Below are 16,448 nucleotides of genomic sequence, written 5' to 3'. Positions count from 1 at the left end.
ATGGTATTCCCTCCTTAAGCCAAATCTGATGAGAGTAAGTTTCACTCATTTCCTCTCATCTCCCTCCTCTTCCCCTCCACTGTAAAAGCTTTTTCTTGCTCTTTTATGTAAGATAATTTACTCCATTCTACCTCTCCTTTCTCCTTCTCCCAGTACATTCCTCTCACACCCCTTAATTTTATTTTTTATATACCATCCCTTCATATTCAACTCACCCTGTGCCTTCTGTCTATATATAAATATATATATATATATATATATATATATATATATATATATATATAAAGAGAGAGACACATGTGTGTGTGTTACCTCCAACTACCCTAATAATGAGAAAGGTCTCATGAGTTACAAATATCATCTTTCTATGTAGGAATGTTAACAATTCACCTTTAATAAGTCCCTTGTGATTTCTCTTTTATGTTTACCTCTTCATGCTTCTCTTGAGTCTTGTATTTAAAAGTCAATTTTTCTATTTAGCTTTTATTTTTTCTCAAGAATGCATTAAATTCCTCTACATCATTGAATATCAATTTTCCCCCTCACTGATTACACTCATTTTGCTGGGTAGGTGATTCTTAGTTTTAATCCTAGCTCCTTTGACCTCCAGAATATCATATTGCAATATTTTCTCCTTGACTTAGCAACTCTGGAATTTGGATATAATAATCCTTGGAGTTTTCCTTTTGGGATCTCTTTCAGGAAGTAAATTAGTGGATTCTTTCTATTTCTATTTTAACCTCTGGTTCTAGAATATCATGGCAGATTTCCTTGATAATTTCTTGAAAGATGATGTCTAGGCTCTTTTTTGATCATGATTTGCACTTTTTAAAAAAAATAATTTTTAAATGATCTCTCCTGAATCTATTTTCCAGGTCAGTTGTTTATCCAATGAAATATTTCACATTGTGTTCTAGTTTTTCTTTTTTTTTTTGGTTTTGCTTTATAATTTCTTGATTTCTCATAGAGTCATTAGTTTCCATTTGCTCCATTCTCATTTTTAAGGAATTATTTTCTTCAGTGAGCTTTTGTACCTCCTTTTCCATTTGACCAATTCTGATTTTTAAGGTATTCTTTTCCTCAGTGGCTTTTTGGATCTCTTTTGCCATTTGGTCTAGTCTATTTTTAAGGTGTTATTTTTCTCAGAATTTTTGGGGTCTCCTTTAGCAAACTGTTGGCTCATTTTTCATTATTTTCTTCATCACTCCCATTTCTTTTTCCAATTTCCCTCTGCTTCTCTTACTTGATTTTCAAAATCCTATTTGAGATCTTCTATAGCCTGAGAACAACTCATACTTTTCTTGGAATCTTTGGATATAGGAGCTTTGACTTTGTTGTCTTCTTGTGAGTGTATGTTTTGATTTTCCTTATTACCAAAACAAGTTTTTATAGTCTGAGGTCTTTTTTTCCACTGTTTGGTTATTTTTTCAGCCAATTCTTTGACTTTTTAATTCTCTGTAAAGGTAGGGCTCTGCTTGCAGTGTGAAGGACATACTGTCCCAAGTTTCAGGGGTTTTGCACAGCTGTTTTCAGAGATACTTCTAGAGACCTGTAAGTTTTCCACTCTTCCAAGATGGTATGATCTAAGGAGGTTTACTTCTCTCCTAGCCTGTGCTCTGGTCTGTGAGTGGCCACAAGCACAGTTTTCTGCCCTGGAACTCCTCTTCACAGCTGCCACAAGCTCTGCTATGCCAGTGCTCCTCTTCGCCCCAGGGCTGCCACTTGGGATTGTGGCCCAGATCCAAGTATGGACAAAGCAACAGAATCCTGCCTCAGTGCCAGCAAAGAGAGCCCTGCAATCTCCTTCTGATCATTTGTTTAATCCCCTTACCATCTGTGGGTGAGAGTTCTGGAAGCAGCCACTGCCTCTGCTGTCTCCACTGCGGCTCTGAGGCTGGTACTGGGCTGGACCTTGCTCCTCTCTCACCCAGGTGCGACAGACCATTCCTACTGACCTTCTAACTTGTCTTTGGTGTTTGGGGGCCAGGAAGTCTGGAAACCACCACAGTTGCCAGTGATTCAGGCCCCTGATGTCTGCCCTTGCCTTGTCTGTGCTGGCACAGCCCACGCTGGACTGTGCTCTTCTCTCAGATGGGTGCAACAGACCTTTCCTGTTCACTTTCCAGGTTGTCTTGGGCTGGAAATTCGTTTCACTCTGTCATTTTGTGGGTTCTGCTGCTCTAGAATTTGTTTTGAATCATTTTTGCAGGTATTTGGAGGGATTTGGGGGAGATCTCAAGAGAGTCCCTGTCTTCACTCCACCATCTTGGCCCCACCCCTCTCTTAGAGATTTTCGAGGAGAGGTTGTGTGACTATTTGTCAGGTATGTAACAGAGGGACTTGCTGGACTAGGTGGGTGCTGAGGTCCCTTCCAACTCTGATATGCTATGATTCTGTGAAGTTACTAAAAGATCCGTGAGCAAATATGTTCCTGCTGTGTGCTGGGAGTCTTTTAACTCACTTGGAAGGAAAAATAGAGCCAAGTTCATGGCTCAGAGATCAGGCTCTTGTGCCCTCCGCCCACCACCTTCCCTACACAGAGCAGCCCTAGGGAGTTGCCCTGCCTCTGAACAAGAGAAGACAGACCTTCGCGTCAATTCCCTGAATTGACTTTGGGGTCAGTTGGAAGGAATTGGAAAGTGTAAAGAGGAGTACTTGGAAGCTTGGTTATAAATCAGTCTTACAGGACAGGTTTAATATGGAGCAATGTCCTAATAATTATTTGGTGGAATGGGGAGACTATTGGTGGCGCAATGCAGAGGAAGAAAGGAGGGACATGGTTCTAGTTCCTGGGTGACTCCTTTTTTTTTTGCTTTTCTCTTTCAGAATAAATGAATTCAGCAAAAAAAAATCAGTGGGGGGGAGGGAAGGAAGGTACAGATAAAGGGATGCAGAGGAAGGGGCAGGTAAGGTGGGGCACAAGAATGAGAAATGGAGATAATAAAGAGGGAGTAGAGGAAAGTGCTAATTGCAAAAGAAAGAGGAAAGTTGGAAAGGTAAAAGTTGTAGAGGGGATTATATAGAAAAAGGGAGAGAGGGAGTTGGGAGGAGGGTCGGGGAACAGAAAAGAAAAGGGGAGAGCAATGCTAAGGAGAGATAAGTAGAAGAGATAAGGTAAAGAAAGTATGGAGCAGGGAAGAAACTAGGAAAAAAAGATTACAGAGGAAGTGAGTGGACAGGAGGGCCTGGAAAGGATGGAAGGGAATTATAACATAAAAATAAGCAAGATGAGAGGAGATAAGAGGATTACAGGTATAACCAGTGGCTCCAGACCCCAAGCTCTGAGCTGACATGGTCTGGGTTTGATCTTGAGAGCATCTCCAAAATCACTCTCTTTGGCACATTTTGTCCTAATTCAAGTTTTCTTGAGAATCTCAGAATTTGGCATTTGTATCTCAAGCCAGAGTCTACTCTGAGGATCTCTACTCATGGCTAGGTCTCTATAGATGTGGGTAAAGGGACATTCAGCTCTCAGGCACCCTACTTATAATCAATCAATTACAAACATTTATTAAGCCCCTATGTGTATTGTACTGGGCACTGGGGATACAAATACACAGAATGAAAGAGCCCCTGCCCTTAAAAAGTGTATGTTCTATCACAAGAGACAATACATATACATATAAGTATATACAGACTAAATATCTAAGTACATAGTAAGAAAATGCAAGGTGATGAAGGAGGGAGGAAGAGCACCAGTAATAGCAAAGAGGAAAGGCTAGAAGGTGGCACTTTCGGGATAGACTTTGTACATTTTACTCCACAGAAAGAATATAGAACAATATATAGGATTCACAATGGCTTGCTAACAATCAAAACAATTCACCTTCCCTGTCTGGTGAGTTCTATCTACCTCAACAGATGCATGTGATCCTCCAGACAAAATTTTGAAATTAAATAATTTTTGAAAATTAATGTAAAAATAAAATAAATGGGTCCAGTCTTGACAAATCATAATTTAGACTCTTCCCCCCACCCCCCACCCCAGGGGAGGGAGAAGCATTTGGGGTCATTGAGAAGTCAACTCCTCACCCACAAGACTTGCACAGTCCGGATGATTCATAGCTTGCAGGCACCTCCATCACTATGCCAGTTCATGGCCCATAAGGTTTCCAGACCATGCTACTTCCATTCCAGCACCAATCACGGTACCTGGTACATAGTAGGAGTTTAATAAATGCTTATTGACTGACTCCACTCTAGCCAACTTCCTTTGAGAAAGCTCCAACCAGTACCATCTGAACCCTGATTCTGGGTCTTGGGGTTCACTTAGGTGAACTTCCTTTTATCTTTCTCTCAAGGGATTTTTGGTCATTCCCAGATCATGTCTTTGTCCCTCCTCCTTTCTAGCTCCCTTTATGAGTTGTCTCTCCCATCAAAATGTAATGGTTCTACCCTTTAAGTGTACAAACTGTGTTGCTTGTTTATTTTTATGTCTCTGGTGCTTGGAACAAGAGATAGCTGGTGCCTAATAAGTACTTAATCATTCCTTCCTTCCTTCCCTCCCTCTTCCTTCCTTCCTTCCTTCCTTCCTCCCTTCCTTCCTTCCTTCCTTCCTTCCTTCCTTCCTTCCTTCCTATCTCCATAGCTACCTTCTCTGGGGCCAGAAGCTTTTGCCACTTCTCCACAACTGCCCCCCCCCACTCAAATCAAAGTCAACTGCATGTCATGTCATCATCTCCCTGATGCCATGATCCTCTTTGAGAATGAAGGGCAAACACAACAACTGGGCCAAGGAATGTAGATCCCGAGAATCTTTCCCCTTCCCTAAATGCTCCTGGCTTTTACCAGCTTTCAGGCAGGAAGGCTCTGTTGTTTCATATCCATGCCTGCTAGCCCTGGCATAGGGAATGGCAGTGGGGCTGTCCTTGAGTGTGTGTGGGGTTGGGCCCATGCACATGCTTCAGCTGCCACCACATCCCTCCCACCCCCACTGCCCAAGTCCGGTCTTTCAGGTATCTCTTTGTGACTCTGTTGTTCTTTCTGCTCCCTTTCATAAGGCCTGTTAAGCTCAAATGGGCAATGAGGGATGGGTAAGCCCTTACATACCATGTGCCAGTTGCTAAGCTCTTACAATATCTCATTTGATCTTGAAAACAGTACTTTGAGGTAGGTGCCATTATGATCCTCATTTTGCAATTGAGGAAACTGAAGCAAAGAAAAATTAAGTGACTTTCCCAGGGTCACATAACTAGTAAGTGTCTGGAGTCAAATTTGAACTCAGGTCTGCTTGACTCCAGACCCAGCACTCTATTCACTACATCACCTGCTGCCTCAATTAAGTAGTCAGTAGCCTGACTCAATTAAATCATTCAGAAAAATGAGAATCACTCATCCTCAATGCTTTGAGAACGAATGAGTTAACAACTATCTAGGCCAAGGGCATTCCCTTTCTGCTCCTCTGCAATATGATCGAAATCCGAAGTGAAACGTGGTTGGACAAATTCCTCCTTATCTCTATGCAGATTTCCCCCAGATCTGTCTCCAGCCCTAGCCTCTCTCCTGAAAGCCAGTCCAACATCATTAACTGCCTGGCGGATGTCCCACAGCTGTCCCAAATGGATTCCGTTGTCTTTCTCCTTAAACCCACCTTTCCTCCAAACTTTCCTCTTCCTCCAGTCCCTTTGGTGAGCAATGTTAGCATCATTCTCAGCTCTCCACTCTCACTGCCCCTCTTTCCCCCATATTCAATCAGTAGTCAGGTCATCAATTCTGAACAATGTATTTTCCTGTCCATCCTCTTCTCTCTTCCACTCATTAGCTGCTACTCCAGCTGAAGCTCTCATCACTCTCACCTGGAACATGGCAGTCGTCTCCTAATTGGATTCCATTCTATCCATTCTCCTTTATCCTCCATCGGTTGCTAAAATAATCTTCTTAAAGCCCAGGACTGACCTTGTCATTTCCCTGCTCACAAGCCATTTCCTTCTCCAGCTTATTTTACAGATGAGTAAACTGAGGCAAACAGGGTTAAGTGACTTGTCCAGGGTCACATGCTAGTAAGTGAGGCTGAATTTGAACTCTTGAATAGGCGTCTTCTGGATCTGAAGGCCAGTGTTCTGTTCACTATGGAAGCACCTAGCTGCCCTTCATGCACTCTACATTCCAGTCAAATCAGAATTTACCATTCTCTAGAGCTTGTAGTCCATCTCCCACCTCCATACCTTTGCTATGCCTGAATGCTCTTCCTGGTCACTTAGGTTTGTCAGTTGCCACCTCCTACAGGAAGCCTTTTTGGATTTCCTTAGTGTTCTCTCCCTCCTCAAATTATTATGTACCAGAAATGATTGTGATGTGTAAACAAAATGCATCATTAAAATGTGTTTTTAAAAAGAAAAGGACTCTAACTGATAAATGGTCAAAGGATATGAACAGGCAGTTTTCAGAGGAAGAAATGAAAGGTATCTTTAATCATACAAAAAATGCTCTAAATCACTATCGATTAGAGAAATGCAATTCAAAACAACTCTGAGGTACCACGTCTCACCAGTCATATTGGCTAAGATGACAAAACAGGAAAATGATAAATACTGGAGCGGATGTGGAAAAATTAGAACACTAAGAGAGTTGTGAACTTATCCAACCATTCTGGAGAGCAATTTGGAACTGTGCCCAAAGAGCTATAAAAATGTACATAGCCTTTGACCCAGCAATACCACTTCTAGGGCTGTATCCCAAAGAGATCATACAAGTGAGAGGAGGACCTGGATGTACAAAAATATTTATAGCAGCTCTTTATGTGGTGGAAAAGAATTGAAAATCAAGGGTATGCCCATCAATTGGGGAATGGCTAAACAAGTTGTGGTATATGAATGTAATGGAATACTGTTGTGCTATAAGAAATGAGCAGACGGACTTCATAATAACCTGGAGAGACTTGTATAAACTGACATTGAGTGAGAAGAGCAGAACCAGGAGAACACTGTACACAATTATAGACACATCATATCTGTGATTGACTTTGATAGACTGGGCTCCTCTCAGCAATGCAAGGTTATAAGACAACTCCAAAGGACTCATGATGAAAAGTGATATCCACATCCAGAGAAAGATTTACGGAGGCTGAATACAGATTGAAGCAAACTTCTTGCTCTCTCTCTTTTTTGTTTTGTTCCTTCTTTCTCTTTCATTCCATTGGTTATAATCCTTCTTTACAACTTGACTAATGCTTAATGTGAAGGTATTTGTAGAACCTATATTGGATCGCATGCTGCCATGGGGCAGGGGGGTAGGGGGAAGGAAAGGGAGGGGGAGAAAATTTGGAACTCAAAAGCTTGTGGAACTGAATGATGTAAACTAAAAGTTAATTAATTAAATTTTTAAGAAGAAAAGGCAAAATATTATTCATAAACTTACCTGAGTGTTCTTCATTTTGTCTGTGTCCTCCAATACCTAGGATATTGCTTTGCACATAGTAGGTGTTAAACAAATGCTTTTTAGACTGAACTAGATAATCAAGGAGACATAATCAAAGTCTCAAACAAAGTTTTATCCTTGAACCTCATCAAATTGACAGGCTTTCTTTTTTATAATTGATTTAGTATTTTATTTTTACCAATTACATGCAAAAACAATTTTCAATATTCATTTTAAAAATTGAATCCCACATTCTCTCCCTCCCTTCTTACCCCCTCATTGAGAAGGCAAGCAATGGGATATACATTATACATGTGTAACCATAGCATATTTCTCTTGATTAGGTCTCCTAGATCCTTTTGGAAGCCATCAACCAAAACCAAATAATAAATTAAGAAATTTTCTGGTGTACTCTGTTCCAGCTATCCTCATAAGTGGTCTTGGTTTGTAAAATGGTTTCATCTTGACTTTTTGTGGGTTTGATTTGATTTGAAACATTATTTAAAGTTGTTTGGAGGGGAATTTGGGAGAATTCAAGTAAGTTTCTGACTCTTCTTGATCATCTATGCTTCAGGGCCTTCTTAAAGTCATTAATTTAGTCTCTTCTTAGTTTATGATACTATAATTTCTGCAGACTGTTGCCCTCTTGTATGTCTCTTTTCTCCATACCCAATGTGAGGTAGAGACTCTGATCTTTTTGAAGGCATTGAAAGTTCCATAGAAAAGTTTTCATTTTCTTTATAACCTTTTTCCATGGCTGATCTATCCACAGGAAACAATCTATTTAGATTTGCCAGACAAACACCATGTCCTGTAGAGGAGTAACTGAAGGTCCCTTCGGCTGTCCAGAGCCCCAGATTGTACATGATAATCTGCCCAGATGCTTCTTATGTGATTGGTAGCTCCTTTTGATTTCCCTGCCAGGTTGATGGAGCAGGAACAACCATGAGAGGCTAGTTAGACAGGAATCAGAGGGCCTCTTACCTGCCGAGGAGTGACTGATTTTTCAAACAGTGGTTCCATTCTGCCTCAAGTCCATCAGGGGAATCCCTTCTTCACCACCATGATTGTTGGGTCACAGAAATCAGGAGGCAAAAAACTACCTCAAATTAATTAGAAGTTTCTTGATTATCACATGTAGTATGACCAGGCTTTCTTAGTCTTGGGTTTCACACTAAAGAGAGAGAGGATAGTTGAAGAAGGAGTGGAGTTGAGAAGGCACAGAGATGAAGAATGGAGGTGATGGAGGACAGAGGAGAAGTTATAGATGAAGGAACAGATGGATAAATGGATGGGTGGATGAATGGATGAATGAATGATGAATGAATGAATGAATAAATGAATGAATGAATGGATGGATGGATGAAAAGGGTATTTATTAAACACTCAGTATATGCCAGGCACTGTGCTAAGCGCTAGGCATGCAAAACATTCAAGCCAATCCCTGCCCTCAAAGAACTTATATTCTAAGGAGAGAAGACAACACATAAAGTGAGGCTAGAAAAGATGTAGGGGGAGGTACTCCAATGTGTGCTTCATGTGGAGACAGCAAGACAATGGCATGGAGGCCTAGGCAAAGATCAGGCAAAAGCTCTTATATCAGGGTCAAGGAACCCAGGCAGAGTCTCAGGTCCTGCTGCAAAGGAGATGGGGATGTTGGCTAGAAACCAAGAGGCATGGTGTAGGGGTATCCAGAGAGTAGAAGGCAGAAAAGAGAATAATGGAGGTGATGGGACACAAAGGAAGGGAAGGAGGCTAGGGGACAGTCTTACAGAGGATGAAGGCCCAGAATAGATTCTTGGAAGACCCTCGCCTTTAATGGGTGGAAAGAAGACAATAATTTATGCAAAGGATGGGTCAAACAGGTCTTGTTTTGTCCATCACAGGTGATAACTTAATATTTCTATAAATTGGATTTAAGTGAAGCAAAGTTGCACAAAGTTGTCAGCCTCTCTCTTCCTGAGTCGTCAAAGTTCAGTGTCAGAATAAAAGTCAAGATTAATGGTGATGGCTGGTTTTCAGTGTATAACCTTGACATCTTCAATGTCTGACCAAGCTTTAAGCTCTCCACAGTAACTGCTTCAGTCTCCTTCATGCTCTTTGGAACAAATTGTTCTCATCCACCATTACCCTGGGGGAAGTCTTCATGTACTTGGGGTAGACACTCCCCTAATGCAACAATGAGTAACCCTCCAAATGCTTTAGCCCATATGCCAAGATGGTTTTACCAGGATGTGGCCAATGCACATGCTACAGCTTCTTGGAGCCACAGGTGAGAGTTGTGTGAATCAGGAAGAGCCCAAACATGGGTGAGCAGCCTTGAAAAGGGCTCAGCAGCCCTCACACCAAACATGCTAGTCCTCCTGAAGACCCCTAGGAGATGAAGCAAGAGATAGGGGTGTCAAAGAAGCCAAGGGAAAAGAGCGTCCCAGAGGAGGGAGTGACCAACAGTATCAACAATGGCAGAAACAATAAGTTGAATGAGGATTTTTTTAAAAAATAGGATATTGGATTTAGCAGCCAAGAGAGATTGGTAAGAATAATTTCAGCATCACGGAGAGGTCAGAAGCCAGATTGCTAAGGATTAAGAAATGAAGGGTATGTGTGTGTGTGTGTGTGTGTGTGTGTGTGTGTACACCAAGCGTAGACCCTTTCAAAGGGTTTTCCCTTAAAGGGAGACAAGATATGGAGTGATATCTTAGGGGATGGCAGGATTAATTTAAGGATGGAGATTTGGGCATGTTTTTAGGAAGGGGTAAAGATCCAGAGGACAAGGAGAGATTGAAGGATCAGAGAAGTCTAGAGAAAGGTGGAACAGGAAATCTCCTGGACAATGAGAGATGAGGATGAGATGAAGGGTACAAGCAGAAAGGAAGGATTTGGGGGAGGAGAAGGGCCCCCTCATCATTATCAGAAACTGGAACCTGGGAGAAGAGGATGGTGGCTGGTGGCTGGTGGGGGTGGTGTTGAGGTGTTGAATGGGGGAGGAGAGGGAGTTTTCAATGGCAGTCTTCATTTTCTTAGTAAAGTAGGAGGTGAGATCCTCTGATAAGAGGGAACAGAGAAAAGGTAGGACAGAGACTCAGACTTAAAGGAGATTACAGGGTAGCCAACTAGTTCCTGTGATAGCCTGGAAAAAGGCAGGGAAACCATAACCTGCTACTCTTTGGCCTCAGCTATCCTTAACCAAGAGTGGATAGAGTGCCAGGTCTAGAGTCAGGAAGACTCATCTTCCTGAATTCAAATCCATCCTCAGTCACTTACTAGCTACATAACCCTGGGCAAGTCACTTAACCCTCTTTGCCTCAGTTTCCTCATCTGTCAAATGAACTAGAGAGGAAAATGACAGACCACTCCAGTATCATTGCCAAGAAAACCCCCAATGGGGTCACAAAGGATCAGACCCAACTGAAAACAACTCAACAACATTCTAGCTTTAAAGAACTAAGCACTACAATCCCTGGGACATCCTTTCCTTACCCCCAACCCTACCCCAAAGCTGCCTCAGTGGGGGCTATCTGGCTAACAGGACGCTGGTGTTGTTGCTGCCACTGCCTTCTTCACAGCAGAAAGACTGCTGCCTGTCAGCATGTTCCAGAGCCTCTGGGGATTCTCCTGCCCTGCACGTTCCAGGGTGTCTAGGGCCTCTAGCACTGAGGGCAAGCCCCAGTCCCTCAGCTAGCAAAGGCCCTCAGTGAGCAGTACTCCATCCTATTTGATCCTCGGCAGATGGAGACACTCACCAGCAAGACAATTAATTAATTGTGACTTTCTCCTGAGTGGTGAGGCCCGTTTCTATTGATCTCCGGCCTGTCTGGAGTGAGAGAGACAATTAGGAGGGAACACAGCGGCTGCAGTTAATTACCAGTGGAATGAAAACCGTGCCTTTCAATTTATTAAACTTTTATCACAAAAATAACACAAGCATACAGGCCCAGTGAGGAGCAGCGAAGGAGGGCCGCTCTGAGCCCTCTTCCCTCCTTCCCTGTCCTTGCTGTGGGTATCTTAAAATGGATTGGAACCTGGGGCAGGACCCAATTTCCAAACCCAGGGTCTCTTAAGAACCAGAGGACAGCAGCCAGACCAAGGAGCACAAGTCCCCTGACCTAAACATTGAATGAAATTAGGCCTAGAGAGAAATAAGAATCAGTCAATGGATCACTAAAAAAAAATTTCCTCCCTTAATAGATTCAATTTGCGCAATGTTAATGTAAGATGTGTATGTCTACATGGAGTGGTCAAATGCAGAGGCATGGATGTGTAGTCTGGAATCTGTCCCAATCCTCTCCCAGGAAGGCTGGGAGACCTGTCTTGAGGGGAGAAGAAAAGGAGCTTTTACTGGGTTCCCTTTTCTCCAGTCTCTAGATATCTATTTCCCACGAATATTGTTTGTCTAATTCAGGGGTGGGGAACCTGAGGCCTCAATGCCACATGTGGACTTCCAGGTCCTCAAGTGCATCCCTTTGACTGAGTCTACATGTGGACCTCTAGGTCCTCAAGTGTGGCCCCACCCCTAGTCTAAGGGTATGACATATTCAAAACAAAAACCACTTCCCTGGCTAATAGCCCTTAGCTCTAAGGGGAAAGGGTTCACATTTGACTCCTCTCCTAACCACCAAATGCAGGCTGCATGAAAAAACCATCACAAATAGTGAATAGCAAGTAAAGCCATTTATCCAAGCTAAATAGCAAACAAATTGGGAACATTATCAAGATTAGAATAGATCAGAAAAAAAATACTGCACAGGATGGGCTCTTCTGATGGGAATAAAGCAGGATCTCAGCTTGAACTAAGAGAGAAAAACCCCAACCATACCCAAGAGTCAATTTTCTCTCTGAAATCTTTAGGGAGGTAAGCTGTAGATCAAGGATAATTGAGAAGTTGACTTCCCCATGTGTATGCAACTTCCAAAGTATTTCTCTCTATGTGTATGTCTTTCTCCAAAAAGAGCCTGGGACAAAACATGTCTCTCCCTGAAGCTCTGCCTAGAAAAATGTCTAGAACAGGGGTCAGGAACCTGCAGCTTTGAGGCCACACATGGCCTTCTAGGTCCTTAGGTTCGGCTTTCTGACTGAGTCCAAGTTTTACAGAACAAATCCTTTTATTGTAAGGGGGTATTTGTTCGGTGAAGTTTGGATTCAATGAAAGGGCCTCACTGGAGGACCTAGACCACTCAGGTTCCCCACCCCTGGGACTCTGGAATTAACTCCACCCCTCACGTAGGTTCAGAGTGTTCTATCAGCATTCTCTTCACCAATTAGGAGTTAAAACACATATGAAGCAGCATGAAAAACTCCTCAGACTTGACTGAAAACCCATGTTACAATTGAGTTGAAAAGGATCTTAGGACACAGAATTTCATGTGTAGTGAAGGAGTCCAGGAATATCAACTCCCAGATGGAAGAAAACTTAAAACAAAGAACAGCATGTTTGAAATGGACCTCAGAAGACAGAATCTCAGAATTGGAAAGAACCTTAGATCATGGACCCTCAAAAGTGGGAGGAACCTTAGAACACAGGACAGTAGGCCTGGAATGGAAAACGGAACATAGAATGTCAGAGTTGGTGGCAGTGGAGGGACCTTAGAACACTAGACCTCAGTTCCAGAAGGGATCCTACAAGGTAAGCAAATCTTAGAAATGGCGGGGAACTTAGAACATGAAATCTCAGGCCTGAGATTCTTGTCGTGATCTCGTCTAGAACTCGTCGTGATTGATCAGGGCCTTAGAACCATAGATTTCAAAGGTTGGTGGGTCCTTAGGACATGTACTATTAGAGCTGTATAACCACTTCACTACAGATGTTTCCCACCCCACCCCCAGCCTGGGGTGGGACAGGGTATGGCAGGAGTAATATTATTTCCCAGAGCCCCTTGCCATGGAGGCTGTTAGCTATTCCTAAAACCCTCTCCCATTCAGTTTAATCAAATTTTTCCTTAAAAGGTCCTTAAGCTGGTTTTTAAACATCCATGAGATTTTACTGAGTCAGCTGATACGCCTTCCTGGTCACCTATAGGTATAAGAGACCTGCCAATGGTGAGTCAGGGGCTTTCAGATTTGGTGGACATTCCAAGGTTGTGGAAAACAATACATCCTGCCTTGGTGACTAACATTTTGTAGTGAAATCATTCATTTAGTATCCTTTTTTGACTGAATAAACCTTTTGTTAACTGCTAAATGACCTACAAGTATCTTTTTTTATTCTAGTATCAGATCTAAACTACCGGGGCACTGGTCTGAGTCAGGCCACAAGAATGGGTGGAGAAACATTCATGAATTCCGAATTCTATGCCCAATTGAAACCCACTCCTGGGAGAGAGACACACACTCTGATTCCAATGGGTATAGTATTCTTCAAATCCTTTCATTCATCTCCACCCCCTTCAGATGAAGAGACTGAGGTCCTGGAAAGAAATTACTTTCCCAAGGTCTCATGGCTAGTCATTGGCAAAAAAGAACCCAGATCTTTTGTCTTCCAGCTGAGGGATTTTGCCCCTCTTCAGTGACTATCACCACAGCTGGGAAGAAGGTCAGCTTCAGTCCTAGGACCTCTCTCCAGCTCACGGCAGTGTCTGGGATTCTTAAAATTCTGTTTTGATTTTTGAGATCTTTTATTTTTATATCCTCGTCTCCAATCTCATCTTCTATAAGAGGCCTTTCCCTCCCTTCCTCCCCACAGCCACCAGCTGTCATTGCCACCCCCCTAAGACTACCTTCCAGATATTCTGAATATATCTGACGTCTACCTAGTTATTTTCATGTCTACCTCCCCCATTAGAATGTAAGCCCCTTGAGGGAAGGGACTTCATCTACTTCCTTTGTATCCCCCAGGGCTTAGCAGAGTACCTGGCACATAAGTAAAGCTTAATAAATGTTTATTGAATGACTGACTGACTGAATAAATCCTTCTCCACTCTCCCAGTGAAACATCTCTTATAAAAAGAAAAAGGAAAATAGAAGTTCAGCAAAATCAATAAACACAGCTAGTGAGTCCATAGCACCAGTCCTTCAGCTAGGGGGAGCCAGAGTGCATAGAGCACAGGACCTGGAGTCAGGAAGACACATCTTCCTGAGTTCAAATGTGGCTTCAGGCACTTACTGGCTTTGTGACCTCGGGCAAGTCACTTAACTTTGCCTCAGTTTCCTCCTCCGTAAAATGAACTGGAGAAGGAAATGGCAAACCACTCCAATGTCTTTTTGCCAAGAAAACCTCAAATGAGGTCACAAAGAGTTGGGCACAACTGAAAAAAATGACTAAACAACAAGAAAGTCCCCTACCTCTGCAAAGAAGGGAAGAAGGCAATATATAGTTACCCAGATCCTATTCCCCTCAGGACTTCTTCAAAATCCACTTTCCTAAAATCTCTCTAAGGGACTGGAAATAGAATTAAGACCACAGCATGACACATGGAAAGAGCACTCACTTGGAGTCAGAGGACTTAAATTATAATTTGGATGCTGTTGCTAACTTCCTATGTGCCCTTCAGCAAGTGACTTCTTCATTCTGAGACTCAGTTTCCAAACTTGTTAAATTATGGTGTAGGATTAAGATCCCAGGGTTATAGACCCTGAGGTCATTAGCCAACACCCTCACTTCACACATGAGGAATGAGAAAGTTAGGTCACTTGCCACAAAATTACATGGGTAGTAAGTGTTTGATGATTTCTAAGTTTCCCTTGGGGATCCAGATCCTGGAAGAAGTGGGAAAGGATGTGGGGGTGGGGAATTGATTTGGATTCAATAGCCTCCCTTTTCAGGAGCAAGGAGAAAGACTATGGATTCCAGAGTCATTGATCAACGTGTGTAGCACCCAGAGCCCAGCCTGGGGCCTTCCTCTCTCCTCCACTCTCCTCATTGTGGAGGCGGGCCCAGCTTTAGGAAATCTCACTCATGGGCCCCATGCTCGAAACATCAAACAGGGAGATAGAGAGAAAGCTGCCAAGCTGACATCTCCTAGCAACAGCCTGTTCTCGGCATGATGGGAAAGCTGAAGGAATAAAGAGACAAAGTGAATTTCTGGGGCAGGCAAAAAAGTTGTTCAGGAAGGGTGGATTGTTGTGACTGCCTTTGCCCAGAAGAGGAAAAAATATCAGTGCTATAACAAGCCTGAGAAAACGGGAATATTAACAGACCCTTACACTTGAAATATGCTTTCCATAGGACTTTCACATTAATTTTCCTATTTGCAGATACATTTAGAACCATAGATTGGAAAACCTGGAAGGTTACACAGAATGTCGGAGCTGGGAGGACCCTTAGAACAAAGAATGTCAGATCTGGGAGGGCCCTTAGAACACAGGATGACAGAATTTGGAAGGGGACTTAGACATAAAATGTCAGCACTGGGGGGGAGGGGGATCTTAGAATATAGTATATTAAAACTGAAAGGAAATTCAGAACACAGAATGTCGGAGCTATAAGGTACCTCAGAACCTAGAATGTTATAATATGACATTTTAGAATAAAGAATGACTAGGGGCAGTTAGGTGGCACAATGAATAGAGCACCAGCTCTGGAGTCAGGAGGACCTGAGTTCAAATTCAGCCTCAGACACTTAACACTTACTAGCCACATGACCTTGGGCAAGTCACTTAATCCTGATCTCCAGCCTTCCCTGCTCAAAAAAAGCAATAAAATAGAATGACATCATCCATCACTAAACCCACTCCATTTACATTTTATATGAGAAAGCTGAAACCAGTTTAATCTCGCCCTAATTGAGCCTTTTTCTCCTCTCCCCACCCCCAACAATTAAATCTTCAAAATATCTTATGAGGTAGGTTGGACAGAACCTATCATCTCCATTTTAAAGATAATGAAACCAAGGCCAAGAGGAGAATGTGACTTGACCAAAGTCACAGTTAGGAGTAGAACTGAGACTAAATTAGCCTATGCTTTTTGCCCAGAGGCTCCCCAAAGGTGTTGGCTGGTTCTTGGCCTATTTATGGAAGGTGTAGTGTTTGAAAGTGATTGCTATAAAGTCTGGAATTCTTATTAAAAATTCTAGGAAGCCTAAGGGCTCCTGAATGGTATATATTAATTAAAAGGGAGGAGCTCCTTTCCTTCTCTTGGGTGTAGTTCTTTCTGGAGC

This window comes from Petaurus breviceps, unplaced genomic scaffold, assembly GCF_028583685.1.
Source record: "Petaurus breviceps papuanus isolate PSGF00001 unplaced genomic scaffold, PetGlider_PUasm1.0 91041, whole genome shotgun sequence".
In the NCBI taxonomy this organism is placed as follows: domain Eukaryota; kingdom Metazoa; phylum Chordata; class Mammalia; order Diprotodontia; family Petauridae; genus Petaurus; species Petaurus breviceps.
The sequence above is the reverse complement of the archived record's forward strand: the minus strand, read 5'-3'. Positions refer to the sequence as shown.